The 15,800-nt window shown below is 46.3% G+C and overlaps 1 non-coding gene across 1 annotated transcript; it reads left to right on the plus strand.

Annotated features, from left to right (window-relative positions):
- The first annotated feature begins 14,853 nt into the window (after positions 1 to 14,853).
- Positions 14,854 to 14,925, plus strand: Trnal-caa. The gene has a single exon. It is a non-coding gene; the product is annotated as a tRNA-Leu (tRNA).
- Positions 14,926 to 15,800: the final 875 nt, after the last annotated feature.

Genomic DNA, 15,800 nt, shown 5'->3' on the forward strand with positions numbered 1-15,800 from the left:
GGAGGAGGAGGAGGAGGAGGAGGAGGAGGAGGAGGAGGAGGAGGAGGAGGGAGAAGGAGGAGGAGGAGGAGGAGGAGGAGGAGGAGGAGGAGGAGGAGGAGGAGGAGGAGGAGGAGGAGGAGGAGAGGAGGAGGAGGAGGAGGAGAAGGAAGGAGGAGGAGGAGGAGGAGGAGGAGGAGGAGGAGGGAGGAGGAGGAGGAGGAGGAGGAGGAGGAAGGAGGAGGAGGAGGAGGAGGAGGAGGAGGAGGAGGAGGAGGAGGAAGAATAGATAGGAAAGCCAAACAGCAACAGACCTCTTGGTCCTTTCGAGGCTGTTTGGTAACTACTACTAACTGGCTACAGATAAGAGAGACAGGACAGTACAGGAAAAGGCTCCTCCCCACCCAACACTCCTTCCAGCTTTCGCTGGCATGGAAAATAGTTCGGAAAACTGGTGTACAAAGATTAATGATGTGATTTTTTAACTATACACTAAATTGGTCTAGGTTTCTCCACTCAAAACATGAAATAAAAACACAAATTTCTTTAAAGAATGGCTTTAGAATGAATGAAGCATGAAAACATGGACAAAGAAACACGTGGTGAATAACGACGACCTATTCAACTTCAACATTGATGCTTTCTCCATCACGCATCACTCCCTTCATCACAGGTCCCGTCATTCACTCACTCACTAAATACTTGCACCCTCAGTCGGTTCCTGATTCCCTTCTTCACCCCTTCACTCACTCACTCACTCACACAATAATAATAATAATAATAATAATAATAATAATAATAATAATAATAATAATAATAATGTCTTTTTCAACACCATCCTATTTTTCCACACTCGGCCAAAACTTCACCAAGATACATTTTTTAATTCATCTGAGTTAGGAATGGGGAACCAAGGCAGTTGTTTGCACGTGGAGGCGAGGCTGACCCAGCTGGGCGAGTGTGGGGTGGACACAGTGAGGTTGTCCCGCCCTCGTTCAGCTGGTTGCTGCGGCTGGGGGAGGCGCACCATAGCCTCCTTCACCTTCCGGGGAGGAGCCGAGGGGGGGACCAAGCCCCTCGTGTCGGAGAAGGTGGCCAGCCTGAAGGTGGGCAGGCTGGCCACCAAAGATCAGAGACACCCATCAGGGTCGAATGTCTGGCAGGAGACGAGATTGTCTTCTGCCAGGAAATGACCCTGGAGGACCTCCTGGCAGGGCTGAGGAGGACGAACAGGGCGGTGGGGAGCCACGCCGTCCTGTTCCTTTGTCTTGTCAGGGGGCAGGGTGTCCACGGGGGGCAGGAAAAAGGCTGCCCAATACTCTTTTGCAATGGCAAGAGAGTGGGCAGCCAGAGTCCCAGAAGGCCCAGGCCGTGCCTGTCCCAAAGGCGGGGCAGGAGGCCGGCCCCGAAGAGGCTGGGCAGGTGGGGCCCAGCCCGGGGCAGGAGGCCGGCCCCGCCGAGGCTGGCCAGGTGGGGGTCATCCCGGGGCAGGAGGTCGGCCCCGCCGAGGCTGGGCAGGTGGGGCCCAGCCCGGGGCAGGAGGCCGGCCCCGCCGAGGCTGGGCAGGTGGGGCCCAGCCAGGGGCAGGAGGCCGGCCCCGCCGAGGCTGGGCAGGTGGGGCCCAGCCAGGGGCAGGAGGCCGGCCCCGCCAAGGCTGGCCAGGTGGGGGCCAGCCCGGGGTCGGACGGCCTGGGCCTGTGGGTCTCTGCTACCCGGAGGAGAGGCAGGAGGAGGCAGGGGGCGCCGTAACCCCCCAGGTGGGCGAGGAAGCAGGGCTCGTCCACCGCAGAGTGGGAGAGAAACAACCCCCACCGCCGCAGCGGGAACCCCGCAGGTCAGGGAAGGCTGTCCAGGGGAGGGTCAGCGGGGGAGGCAGGCTGTCCCTTGATCTGTTGGACAGCCTGCTCTCCATTGGGCACACCCTGACCCTGATAACCCTGGCGTACTCCACCCTGCAGGAGTACTTCCCTGACTGAGCGGGGCAGCCGGCTGCCTTGTGGGGGAGGGGGAGGTTAGGTGGGAGGGAGGGAGGAAGGCAGCCGGGAGGGGAGGAGAGCTGCCTTGGGAGGGAGGAGGGCAGCCCAGGCCAGGCCAGGAGGCTGTCCCACAGGAGGGTAGGGAGGGGGGACAGCCCAGGCCTGGCCAAGAGGCTGCCCCGCAGGGGGGGAGGAGGGCAGCCTAGGCCAGGCCAAAGGCTGCCCGCAGGAGGGAGGAGGAGGGCAGCCCAGGCCTGGCCAAAAGGCTGCCCGCAGGAGGGAGGAGGGAGGGGCCCAGGCCTGGCCAAAAGGCTGCCCGCAGGAGGGAGGAGGAGGGGGCAGCCCAGGCCTGGCCAAAAGGCTGCCCGCAGGAGGAGGAGGAGGAGGGCAGCCCAGGCCTGGCCAAAAGGCTGCCCGCAGGAGGAGGAGGAGGGGGTGGCCCAGGCCTGGCCAAAAGGCTGCCCGCAGGAGGGAGGAGGAGGGGCAGCCCAGGCCTGGCCAAAAGGCTGCTCCGCGGGAGGGAGGAGGAAGGGGTGGGCCAGGCCTGGCCAAAAGGCTGCCCCGCGGGAGGGAGGAGGGAGGGGTGGCCCAGGCTTGGCCAAAAGGCTGCGTTTATCCCAATTTTTTCTGTCTTATGTTTTGTCTCCTCCTCCTCCTCCTCCTCCTCCTCCTCCTCCTCCTCCAAAATAATGAGCAAAGTTACATCAACGTCACAATGGCAAGAACTACAGTGTGACTTAAATAAACTGACACGCTGGGCAGAAAAATGGCAAATGAAATTCAATATAGAAAAGTGTAAAGTCCTACACATTGGAAGTAACAATGTACAAGCAAAATACGTAATGAGTAATGTACCTCTGGCAAGTGCTGAGAATGAAAAAGATCTTGGTGTTGTGGTGTCTAAAGATCTCAAAGCAAACACTGCACAGAAGCAGTAAAGAATGCAAATAAATTAGTTGGGTTCATTGGAAGACCTCCTCCTCATCTCCTCCTCATCCTCATCTCCTCCTCATCCTCCTCCTCCTCATCATCCTCATCATCATCATCCTCCTCCTCCTCCTCCTCCTCCTCCTCCTCCTCCTCCTCCTCCTCCTCCTCCTCCTCCTCCTCCTCCTCCTCCTCCTCCTCCTCCATCCTCCTCCTCCTCCTCCTCCTCCTCTCCTCCTCCTCCTCCTCCTCCTCCTCCTCCTCCTCCTCCTCCTCCTCCTCCTCCTCCTCCTCCTCCTCCTCCTCCTCCTCCTCCTCCTCCTCCTCCTCCTCCTCCTCCTCCTCCTCCTCCTCCTCCTCCTCCTCCTCCTCCTCCTCCTCCTCCTCCTCCTCCTCCTCCTCCTCCTCCTCCTCCTCCTCCTCCTCCTCCTCCTCCTCCTCCTCCTCCTCCTCCTCCTCCTCCTCCTCCTCCTCCTCCTCCTCCTCCTCCTCCTCCTCCTCCTCCTCCTCCTCCTCCTCCTCCTCCTCCTCCTCCTCCTCCTCCTCCTCCTCCTCCTCCTCCTCCTCCTCCTCCTCCTCCTCCTCCTCCTCCTCCTCCTCCTCCTCCTCCTCCTCCTCCTCCTCCTCCTCCTCCTCCTCCTCCTCCTCCTCCTCTCTAGGCCTCCTCCCTCCTCCTCCTCCTCCTCCTGAATACAAAGGAAAGTCAAACAGCAACAGACCTCTTGGTCCTTTTGAGGCTGTTTGGTAACTACTTCTAACTGGTTACAGATAAGAGATACAGGACAGTACAGGAGAAGGCTCCTCCCCACCCACCACTCCGTCCAGCTTTCGCTGGCATGAAAACATCCACTGCTTTTGTCTCGTCATACGAGTTAAAAATTTCATAAAAGAAGTCTAGTAAGTTTGTTAAGCAGTATCCCTTATTTCTGAAACAGTGTTGAGAATCTTTCATGATCTTATTTTCTTCTGAAAATTTGACAATCTTATCTCTGATTATCGTTTCCATCAGCTTGCACACTACTGAAGTAAGGCTGATTGGTCTGTAATTTGCTGGGAGTGATTTATTTTCTTTCTTGAAAATGGGCGTCACATTTGCTAGCTTCCACTCCTGGGAGACTTTCCCTGCTTGTAAAATTTTATTGAATATAATCGTGAGTGGTTTCAGGAGCTCATTTTTCGCTTCTTTGAGAAGCCTGGGTGATATCTTGTCTGGTCCAGGAGAAGGAATGAGGAGGAGAAGGAATGAGGAGGAGAAGGAAGGAAGAAGAGAAGGAGGAGGAAACTAATAGAAAAAAATAACGAAAAAAAAAAGTAGAAGAGAAAAACGTGTCACTTATATCACGTATTTTCTCACCAATCCTTCAAATCCTTCTAATTCCCTCCCATCACCACTCATTCTCCTCCTCATCGCCTCCCTCCCTCCACATCCCCCTCATCCACCCCTCTCAATCTCCCTCATTCACACTTAATTTTCCGGGCTAAGATTTTGGCAGCTCTTACCTATCTCCATCTTTATCGTTACCTGTTCTCTCTCTCTCTCTCTCTCTCTCTCTCTCTCTCTCTCTCTCTCTCTCTCTCTCTCTCTGGTGACAATAATTGGAATTGCATCTTCTCACTCCATTTCGGTCTCTTCTTTCATCTTTTTCTTTGTTTTCACGCTTCATTCTCCATTCCTTCTTTCGTATTCCTTTCCTTGCTTTCGTCTTCATATTTCACGCCTTATTCTTCTTTCCTCCTTTTATGTTAACCTTCCTTCCTTCTTATTCTTATTCCTCCTCCTTTTTTTTTTCTTCGTCTTCTTCTTCTTGTCACGTTCTTCCACTTCTTTTTTCTATGTCAGTTTATATTTTTAGGTTTCCAGTTTTATTTCTCTCTCTCCCTCTTGTTCTTTATTCTTCATATAATTGATGGTGATTCTCCTAATTTTCTTTCATCTCTTCATTTCCCTAATCTATTTTATCCTCATCGTTCTTATTGTTCCTTTTTTCTAAGCGAATTATTCCTTATCGTTCTCTCTCAGTTTCTTATATTTTCTTTCTTTTTCTCAAGGTTATCTCTGTCTTGTTTCAATTACTTTCTCTCAATCAACTGAGAATCATCTTCATAATCTCCGTCTTCTTTTCACCTTTTCCTTCGTCTATTTTCTTTTACTCTAATTCTTTCTTTTCCTCAAGGTTATTTCTGTCAACTTTCTTCTACGTGCTTCTATCTATTTGTTAATCACCCTCATAATGTTTTTCTCCTCCTCCTCCTCCTCTTCCTCCTTCTTCTTCTTCTTCTTCTTCGTTTCGTTTCTTTTTTTCTTTCTTTTCTTTTTTCTTCTATTTTCTTTTACTCTTCTTTCTATATCTTTCCCTATCCTCCTCTTATATTCTTCCCTTTCCCTCTCACTTTTCGTCATCGATGCTCTCCTCTTCCTCCTCCTCTTCCCCTTTCTCCTCCTCCACCTCCTCCCTAACCCTCACCCTCCCTACGCTCTTAAATTTCCAGAGCGACAAATTGTGCTAATCTCGATCGTGGTGAAACAGGTACCAGGTATTGATCAGGTGATATTTATTCCCCGCCGCCTGATTAATGGTGAGTGAGATGTGTATAGGACGGGCGGCCAAATATCTCTCTTTATTGGGGGAGTCTTGGGAGATATATGATGATAGTAAAGGTGGTGGTGGTGGTGGTGGTGGTGGTGGTGGTGGTGGTGGTGGTGGTGGTTGATGGTAGTGGTGGAGATATGTAAGTATTTGCTGTCTCTAAATGATTTACCTATTTGCATCTATAGGTATTTGCATCTCTCTCTCTCTCTCGGAAGCGACATTTTGATTACGTTTATAGCCTGAAGGTAAAAGGAAAAGAAGTTCCTTTAAAGAGAGAGAGAGAGAGAGAGAGAGAGAGAGAGAGAGAGAGAGAGAGAGAGAGAGAGAGAGAGAGAGAGAGAGAGAGAGAGAGAGAGAGAGAGAGAGAGAGAGAGAGAGAGAGAGAGAGAGAGAGAGAGAGAGAGAGAGAGAGAGAGAGAGAGAGAGAGAGAGAGAGAGAGATGGGGGGGCGAAACGAAAAGAGACGAGACGAGACGAGACGAGACAGAGAGACACAAAAACACACATAGATAGAGAAATATGCTAGTAGAACCACAAGGAATATATAAAAGATTGATTGATTGAGCGAGTGAGTGAGTGAGTGAGTGAGTGAGTGAGTGAGTGAGTGTGAGTGAATCAGTCTGGCCTTCCATTCCTCCAGTCAGCGCCACAAATCAGATGACGTTGAGTGGATCATGACGCCCATAACTTCTTTGGCAATCCAATGAAGAACTCCCACCACACACAGGCTCGACGTAATACACTACACAACACAAAAACTTACACTTACTTCATGACACTGAAAATCATACAAAAATCGATCTTTACGTAGAAACATGGTCCGAATGGAGATCAAAGAAGAAGGAGGAGGCGGCGAAGTAGTAGTAGTAAAGAAGGAAAAAAAATAAGTAAAGACAGTACACCAGCGGGAGGAGGAGGAGGAAGAAGAAGAAGAGGTGAAAGAGAAGAAAAAAAATAACAAGAATAAATAAGAACGAAACGGCAACGAAAGGATGAGGAGGAGGATGAGGCAAAAATGAAAAAAAAGAAGGAAAAAGGGTAAAAAAAAAAAAAAAAAAAAACAAAAGAGCAGGAGAAGAAGGAGGAGGAGGAGGAGGAGGAGGAGAAGGCGGTGAAGAACAAAAATAAGAGAAAAATGACAATGAAAGTGAAAAAAAAAAACGAAACGGCAGCGGGAGCAGGAGGAGGAAGGAGGAGAAAGAGGCGAAGAAGAAAAAAATCAAAATGAAAAAAAAAAAAAAATAGATAAGTAAAGACAAAAGAGCAGCGGCACAACCTCAGACGAAGACAAAACACTAAATAGAAGACGAGAAAATCAGCGAGGCATCTTGAAACAAAGACGGAATGCTTTAACTTTTGTCAAGTAGAGTAATTAGCGACGACTGAACCGGCATGGGAAAAAAAAAAAACATCACACACACAACACTTAACGCCTCGCCTCGACCAGCTTACACACACACACACACACACACACACACACAGAGAGAGAGAGAGAGAGAGAGAGAGAGAGAGAGAGAGAGAGAGAGAGAGAGAGAGAGAGAGAGAGAGAGAGAGAGAGAGAGAGAGAGAGAGAGAGAGAGAGAGAGAGAGAGAGAGAGAGAGAGAGAGAGAGAGAGAGAGAGAGAGAGAGAGAGAGAGAGAGAGAGAGAGAGAGAGAGAGAGAGAGAGAGAGAGAGAGAGAGAGAGAGAGAGAGAGAGAGAGAGAGAGAGAGAGAGAGAGAGAGAGAGAGAGAGAGAGAGAGAGAGAGAGAGAGAGAGAGAGAGAGAGAGAGAGAGAGAGAGAGAGAGAGAGAGAGAGAGAGAGAGAGAGAGAGAGAGAGAGAGAGAGAGAGAGAGAGAGAGAGAGAGAGAGAGAGAGAGAGAGAGAGAGAGAGAGAGAGAGAGAGAGAGAGAGAGAGAGAGAGAGAGAGAGAGAGAGAGAGAGAGAGAGAGAGAGAGAGAGAGAGAGAGAGAGAGAGAGAGAGAGAGAGAGAGAGAGAGAGAGAGAGAGAGAGAGAGAGAGAGAGAGAGAGAGAGAGAGAGAGAGAGAGAGAGAGAGAGAGAGAGAGAGAGAGAGAGAGAGAGAGAGAGAGAGAGAGAGAGAGAGAGAGAGAGAGAGAGAGAGAGAGAGAGAGAGAGAGAGAGAGAGAGAGAGAGAGAGAGAGAGAGAGAGACGAGAGAGAGAGAGAGAGAGAGAGAGAGAGAGAGAGAGAGAGAGAGAGAGAGAGAGAGAGAGAGAGAGAGAGAGAGAATTAAATTTTACACTTCTCTGCCAGCTGTTTATGGATTTTTTCATGTTTTTTCTCCCTCGCCTTTTTTCCAGACCGTGACGTAAAACAACTCAATTCATTTAGACTTCCACCTTTTTGGCATAAGCCTGTCTAAATCTGGAGAAGGTTAACGTGCCAGAAAAGTAAATAGATTGATTTCTTTTTCATAAACTCCTACTAGAATTTTCTCTCTCTCTCTCTCTCTCTCTCTCTCTCTCTAAGCTGTAAATATTCTAAAATTAATGCTTCATTGAATTTGTTCTTGTCTCTTTTACAATATTTTTTTTTTCTGTAAATATTTAGTTGTACAGTACTACTATATTAAGATTAAGAGGTAACTTTAATACGAACATATGAACATAAGAACAAAGGAAAACAAGGGAAGCTGAAAGAAGCCATCAGGTCTACACGTGACCGTCCCTTAATGAAACAAATCTACCTATTTTCACCCATTCTTTCTATCCATACATGTCTAATCTTCTCTAAACTTCTTCAGTACCAAGACATGTTTTCATATGTATTCTGGTTAGTATTTGTAATTTTCTACAGCTTCAGAAACTCATGTGGAGGGGATTAAGATTGTGAAGACTCAGGACATTAATCTTTTGACCTCCATTCATCCTTTCTAATGTCATGTCAATAAAATGGTCTAATCCTACACAAATCTCATGGCAAAATGCGTCCCAGTATTGAAGGGGTTAAAAGTTCCTTACTGACTTATCAAAAACACATGGATTATTGAGTCCGTTAAATTCATCTACCACTCTATATCGAGAACCAGTTCCTTCTCACCTATTAAACCTAACTTTTTCAAGCATAAGCCCATTATTTCAGGTTCTACCCTAGCTACTGATCGTAATAATTTGGCTGTCTCCCTTGTTATAACCCTCACACCACTAAGAAACACGAGACCCATACGTGCATAAAGGCTTGTCCAGAGAGGCCGAGGCTGGTCCATCTTACCTGCTGCGTGTATCCAGCAACACAGATATAAATGAAGAGTGAAATCAAAGCACTGGAGTGAACTGTTGCCTTGACGATGGTGTTTGTAGAAGACTCGGAGGAAGGCAAGAGCAATACCGCTACGGAGTTCAAGGACAAGGAGATTTATAACTAAGGCATCGACGACGACGACAAAGACGAAGAGAAAAAGACAAAAAATGAAGGAGGAAAAAGAAAACGAGAAAGAAAAAAGAAGTAAATAAAAAAAGAAAAGAAGAAAAGAAATTTAATGATAATAATGATAATAGTAAAATTGATAATAATAAAACAATAAATAACAATAATAAAAAAATAAACATACATCAAAGAGAGAGAGAGAGAGAGAGAGAGAGAGAGAGAGAGAGAGAGAGAGAGAGAGAGAGAGAGAGAGAGAGAGAGAGAGAGAGAGCAAAGCAAGTTTAGAAATAAAAACACTGCATCTAAATGAGCTAACTTCACTTTAGTCCTTTCAAACTGCATAAAAAATTTAGCAAGTCAAATAGACAGTCGTGTATTAATCGTTTGCCAGTGGTGTGCCTGGCTGGGAATTGTGCCCTCTAAGTTCTGCTAACAAAGCTAAATAGCAAAGGCAACCCAGGTGTGCGCTGACTGAATACATTATGTAGATGGAGCTCATGCACACATCCCGACTCCCTCTCAGCACCTTTGACCGCGGTGGCCATGAGGCAAGTGCACCGAGACTCAAAGGGCGCCAGTGTCTTGTCCTGCACGCCTTCCATACCAGCCACGCCAGCCACGCCAGCCAGGCATGCCGCACTCTAAAGGCGGGAGTTAGGAAGGGAGGGGAGGGAGGAAGGGAAGGAGGTCACATTCACAAATTCACTCACACTCACACACACACACACACACACACACACACACACACACACACACACACACACAACGTATTTTTATGATATTGTTACAACAAAAATAACATCAGCAACAACAACAACAATGTCGGATGCCCACATTGTCAAATGCCCACATCATAATTTAGAATATGAAGAAACAAGAAATAGAAAACATGGATGTATGTATAGTTCGGCAGTTCGCAGTGTTTGTGGCTCCCAGCCATACAAGGGATTAGAAGGATATAAGTGGGTCAAAAGGAAACAGTTTATGACCCATGACGGGCCCCGGCATGTAGCCCGGGCAGGTAACATCCTGGGACGTTGTTATTGTCTTACATGTTGTTGATACCACACTCGTTGGGGTCACGTGAGCTTGTACCCGACTGGTGAACGGTACATGTGAGAGGCGTGTTGTGTGGGTCAAGACACGCCTCCATTAGTTCCTGAAGGGAAATTGTAGAGGCTTAGGTCAGAGAGTGACGAGAGAGGAAGCAGAGAGGACAACCGCGGCTCTGAACGTTTTGTACTTCATATAAATAATAAGTGAAACTATAATTTGCAATGCAGTCTTTTGAGATAAATTAGAATGGAGGAGGAATCATGATGGGAGGTTTAGGTATTATTCTAGTATGGTGTATGTGTATGTACTTGGTTCATCATGACGTCGTTATATACTTGCGTTTTCATTTATGAGTGAAGGATTTTGTATACAGCTACGTACGTGCGTGCATGTGTGTTGCTCTGACGAATAAGTTACATAACATATTTACTTGTGTGTATTCGTGTACGAAGTTAACGTAGTTCTATGTATGGGCACCAAGAGAAAGAGATTCGTTGAGTGAAGTTACTTGTGTGGAAATATCAAGATTTGTCATTATATTCGGTGGCGTGTTACGTTGTCATTTTTATGAACGGAGTAAGATAACTATATGTGTATGGTAATATATTTGGTGGTGTTATGTTGGTTGCTTGCATTCATGTACCAAGTAAAGGTCATTCTTATATATGGGTAGCTGGTTGAAAGAGGGAAATGTTGTACTTATTACGTATGAGATTTACTGATAAATAAAGCACAGTGTTCAGATATTGTAATACGTTATGAAGATATAGTGAACGACGTTGAGGTGGAATCCGTTCTGATGTGAGAATATGAACTAGATTAGATTAATTCTCATAGATGTTTGTAAGGGAAATTGTAATGATTTGCAGTGGAGAAGGCAACAGAAGGAGTTGTGATTGTTATTTGCCGGCGCCGTATCGAACATCTTATGTATAAATATTATTTTTGTTAATTAAAGATAAAAAAACCTTTGACTATTTATAGCCAGTAGCTAGAGAATTTGTGCAACGTCGTGCAACAGCTCGGATCACGACGACAACAACAACAACAACAACAGCAAGAGCAATAACAACAACAGCAATAACATCAGCAGCCAGAACAACAAATACAACAACAACATCGGCAATAGCAGCAGCCGGAACAACAACAACTATGAAAAATGTGTGCATCTTTGTATCTAAAACCACTGACCATTTCCTGAAACGCTTTGCAGAAGAGCACTGATATTTCATTAAGAGAACCATCTCCGTAGTAAACAAGAAAAAGGAGATAAAAAAATAGGTATGTAATTATAAAGATGTGTGTTATTTTTCCAGAAAAGTGTTGTTGAAGTACACGAAAGCCTGTGTACCCAGTCCCTGTGGTCCCCGAGGAGACGCCCCTCTTACGCCTGTAAAATGATGCAACACCTTAGTGCCCCTGCGCAGGACCTGGCTGAGACTAAACACACAAACAGTCAGTCGGTCAAGCACGCAGGCAGGCAAGCAGGCAGGCAGGCAGGCAGGCAGGCAGGCAGGCAGGCACTCAGTCAGGCAGGCTGGTAGTCAGTCAGTCAGTCAGTCAGTCAGTCAGTCAGTCAGTCAGGCAGGCAGGCAGGCAGGCAGGCAGGCAGGCAGGCAGGCAGGCACGCTGGTAGTCAATCAGTCAGTCAGTCAGTCAGTCAGTCAGTCAGTCAGTCAGTCAGTCAGTCAGGCAGGCAGGCAGGCAGGCATATGTGCAAACAGTCAAACAGACATCGAACCAGCCAAGCAATCAGACGATGATCGGAATTCTCACACATCAGCTGGAAGGTGGAGTCTTCGTTTTAAAAAGAGAAGCAAATGTTACTGACATCTGCCATGGTCAAGGTGATAATGCATTGGAATGACCAGCAGCATGACAAGTTGGCTGATCTGAGAGGATTCGTCCCTTGTACAATATTTCACGCTATAATAACTGGAGAGCGACAACATTAACAGACACGCCTGGAGTAACAATGTCTGCATCAAGGACGAAACTGTCGAGGACGAAAATCATGCTTAGTCTTGGAAATGTCAAGGTGATTTTCTGATGAAGATAACTGATTTTCTTATGTAGGAAGCGGACCAGCCAAGGATAACCAAATTATAATAATAGAAGAGTACGTTTGGGGTCACGTTCCCTCGTAAATTCAAAAGCAGACACCAAAATTAAATGGTTAAATGGGGCCGCCGTGGTACAGTGGAACCATGCGTGCTTTGGGGTCCGAATCCTGTCCACGGTTATAGTGTAGATTGGGCTTCCTCACTTGGGACAACGGTTTCCTAGCGGGTGGGCTTTGAGATAGGAGGTATCCTAAAAAGTATCCCCTTTAGCCCATAAATTCCCGTGAAAAGTCCACATGGTATAAATAAAAAAAAGGAACGAGTTCAGATCATAAGAGGAAGCAGAAAGGAAGAGTCCAGAATTTACAAAAGAAAAGGATGAATGATTGGAAATACTGGTTAATCCAATTGCATGAAAGATGTGGACAGAATTAAAAGGTGTGAGAAAAAAAGAGTCTTGTGCAACGAGGCCGCTGGAGGAGAGGAGGCATGCAGTGCCTCCTCTCAACTTGCTAACCACAAACAGTTAGCATGAAAATAGCGGAGGACAATAGCAAGATGCAACATTAGTGATGGGAGGGTAGTTAAAAGAGCATTAGAGGAGGGTAGTAAGTTCCACCATGTCTGTGATACCGGTTTGAGTGGAATCACCCTCCCGACTTCTCTACTGCAACACACAGGTGAAATATACTTTATAAGTGCACTGGTGACATTGTACTGTACAGAGTCACAAGCTGGGGGGAAGGATGGGTGAGAAAAACTAGCAGAACACATAATAACGCATACCTGTATAAAAAAAAATACTTTAGCTAGAGAAGAGATGTGAAGTTTCCAATTTAGAATATAGTTAAAGGAAAGAAAGAGGAGGTTCAATGTAAAGAGGGCAATAGTTGAGCGTCATTAAAGAAAAGGGAATAGTTGTCTGGAAGGATGTGTCTAATTGACAGAAGAAATGGAGTTTTTGAGACTGATCAACAGGACCTAAGTTTGTTCTGGTCTATCACACATTTTAGAGAGATCAGAAATCAGGTTTTCTATGGCTTCCTTGCTTGAACTGGTCACTTTCTGAAGAGTTGAACATCCACAAAAAGACGTGGAAAAGTGTATGGTGGTATCATCATTGTAAGAATGGATGGGACAAAATTTGGTGTAGAAGGCTATTGATAAAAGGAAGAGTGTAAGTGACAAGACAGAAACCGGAGGAACACCACTATTAATAGATTTAAAGAACTGAGACTGTCTAACAAAACACGAACGGAAAGGTCAGAAAGAAAACTTGAAACGAATTTGCAGAGAGGACAAAAGCTGTAGGAACGTAGTTTAGAATTCATAACTTTGTGTCCAACTCTATAAAAATACAAGGTTTTGATATGTTTCAATCAGAAAAAAAAAAGTAGAGCGGCCTCGACGGAATACGTACTGGCATACACGAGAGAGAGAGAGAGAGAGAGAGAGAGAGAGAGAGAGAGAGAGAGAGAGAGAGAGAGAGAGAGAGAGAGAGAGAGAGAGAGAGAGAGAGAGAGAGAGAGAGAGAAAATCAATGGTAAAGGGAATAAATACTAAATGCTTAACTTATAAAAGGAAAAAATCTGCAATGAATTTCTTTGATGGACTTTTTTCACATATATAGATAAATGTAATTGTCTGTCTGTCTGTCTGTCTGTCTGTCTCTCTCTCTCTCTCTCTCTCTCTCTCACACACACACACAAACTTTTTCCTTCAAACACACACAAACACAAACGCACACTTTTCCCTGTGTGTGTGTGTGTGTGTGTGTGTGTGTGTGTGTGTGTGTGTGTGTGTGTGTGTGTGTGTGTGTGTGTGTGTGTGTGTGTGTGTGTGTGTGTGTGTGTGTGTGTGTGTGTGTGTGTGTGTGTCTTAGTCTTCCAATCCATTAGAAACAATTAAGAATCCTTACCGCATTACTACGTTATCCCTTTGTACTCGCATCTCTAATTCTCAGAAGGAAGACAACCGTATCAAATGTGTGTGCGCCGCCCTTGTATGTGTAATAACTAATCGAACTCTCTCTTACACTCTTTTTCACCGTTATACTAAATTGTTCTTTCTCTACACTCCCAGTTCCTCTTCCCTGTGATCTTAACCTTTCACTACCATGCCGCGTTTTCATATTCTTTCTAGTTACTATTTGGCCATTTTATGCAGCTTCAGAAACATATAGGGGGATTAAAATAGTAAAGATTCTGGTCATTAATCTTTTGATCTCCATAGACCATTCCAAATGCATATAAAATCGTCTAATTATTCCCCCCAAAAATAGTAAAAATGCGTCTCAGTTCTGAAGGCGTTAACCTCTTCAACATTAGGACACATTTTTACACCGAAATTTGTTTACGATAAGACCATTTTATTGACATTAGGAAGCGTCCATGGAGGACAGAAGATTAATGGCCACAGTCTTCACTATTGTAATCTCTCACATTAGTTTCTGAAGGTGTACAAAATCATCAAATAGTTAGGAAAATGAATATGGAAACGCGTCATGGTACTAAAGAGGTTAATGTCACTTTATCTTTCTCCATGCATCTCCTTTTCTCTTCTCTTCTCAACTCCCTTATACTCTCCCTCAGAAAACAAAAATACAACTCCACTGCAGACCAAACTCGCCAGGAAATTCTCTAACTGCATAACGAACCTCAGACATCCTGCAGATCTCTCTCTCTCTCTCTCTCTCTCTCTCTCTCTCTCACACACTCACACACACCAGCACCCTCTTGTATCCATGGAAGTTGGATTAACAATGAAGAAATAATCAAATTAACTAAGGAAGGAAGGGACAAAGGACACGCACACACACACACACACACACACACACACACACACACACACACACACACATACACACACACACACACACACACACACACACACACACCGCGTAGTGTAGTGGTTAGCATGCTCGACTCAAAATCGAGAGGCCCGGGTTCGAGCCCCGGCGCGGCGAGGCAAACGGGCGAGCCTCTTAATGTGTGGCCCCTGTTCACCTAGCAGCAAATAGGTACGGGATGTAACTGGAGGGGTTGTGGCCTCGCTTTCCCGGTGTGTGGAGTGTGGTGTGGTCTCAGTCCTACCCGAAGATCGGTCTATCAGCTCTGAGCTCGCTCCGTAATGGGGAAGACTGGCTGGATGACCAGCAGGCGACCGAGGTGAATTACACACACACACACACACACACACACACACACACACACACACACACACACACACACTCACTCACTCACTCTCTCTCTCTCTCTGTGTGTGAGAGAGAGAGAGAGAGAGAGAGAGAGAGAGAGAGAGAGAGAGAGAGAGAGAGAGAGAGAGAAATACGTAAAAGTACCTAAAAAATCATCCTGTTTTTTACTTTAAAAGATTTGACTCTTTTAGATGCCTTGTGATGCCTTGCTTCTGGCTTCAATCTGCTTCGGGTCCTCCTCCTCCTTCTCCTCCTACTCCTCCTCCTTCTACTCCTCCTCCTCCTCCTCCTCCTCCTCCTCCTCCTCCTCCTCCTCCTCCTCCTCCTCCCAAAGGCGATAATAAACAGCTGTGGTCATGGCGCTCAGATGGCTCAAGACGGTCCAATCTCGCTTTCCATGTTTTTTCTCGGCTTCCCAACTGTACCCTGGTGTGTGAAGAGTCTCCCAACACACACACACACACACACACACACACACACACACACACACACACGTATACACCGCATAGTGTAGTGGTTAGCACGCTCGACTCACAATCGAGAGAGCCGGGTTCGAGTCCCGGGAAGCGGCGAGGCAAATGGGCAAGCCTCTTAATGTGTGGCCCCTGTTCACCTAGCAGTATATAGGTACGGCATGTAACTCA

This window comes from Portunus trituberculatus, chromosome 37 (assembly GCF_017591435.1).
Source record: "Portunus trituberculatus isolate SZX2019 chromosome 37, ASM1759143v1, whole genome shotgun sequence".
Lineage (NCBI taxonomy): Eukaryota > Metazoa > Arthropoda > Malacostraca > Decapoda > Portunidae > Portunus > Portunus trituberculatus.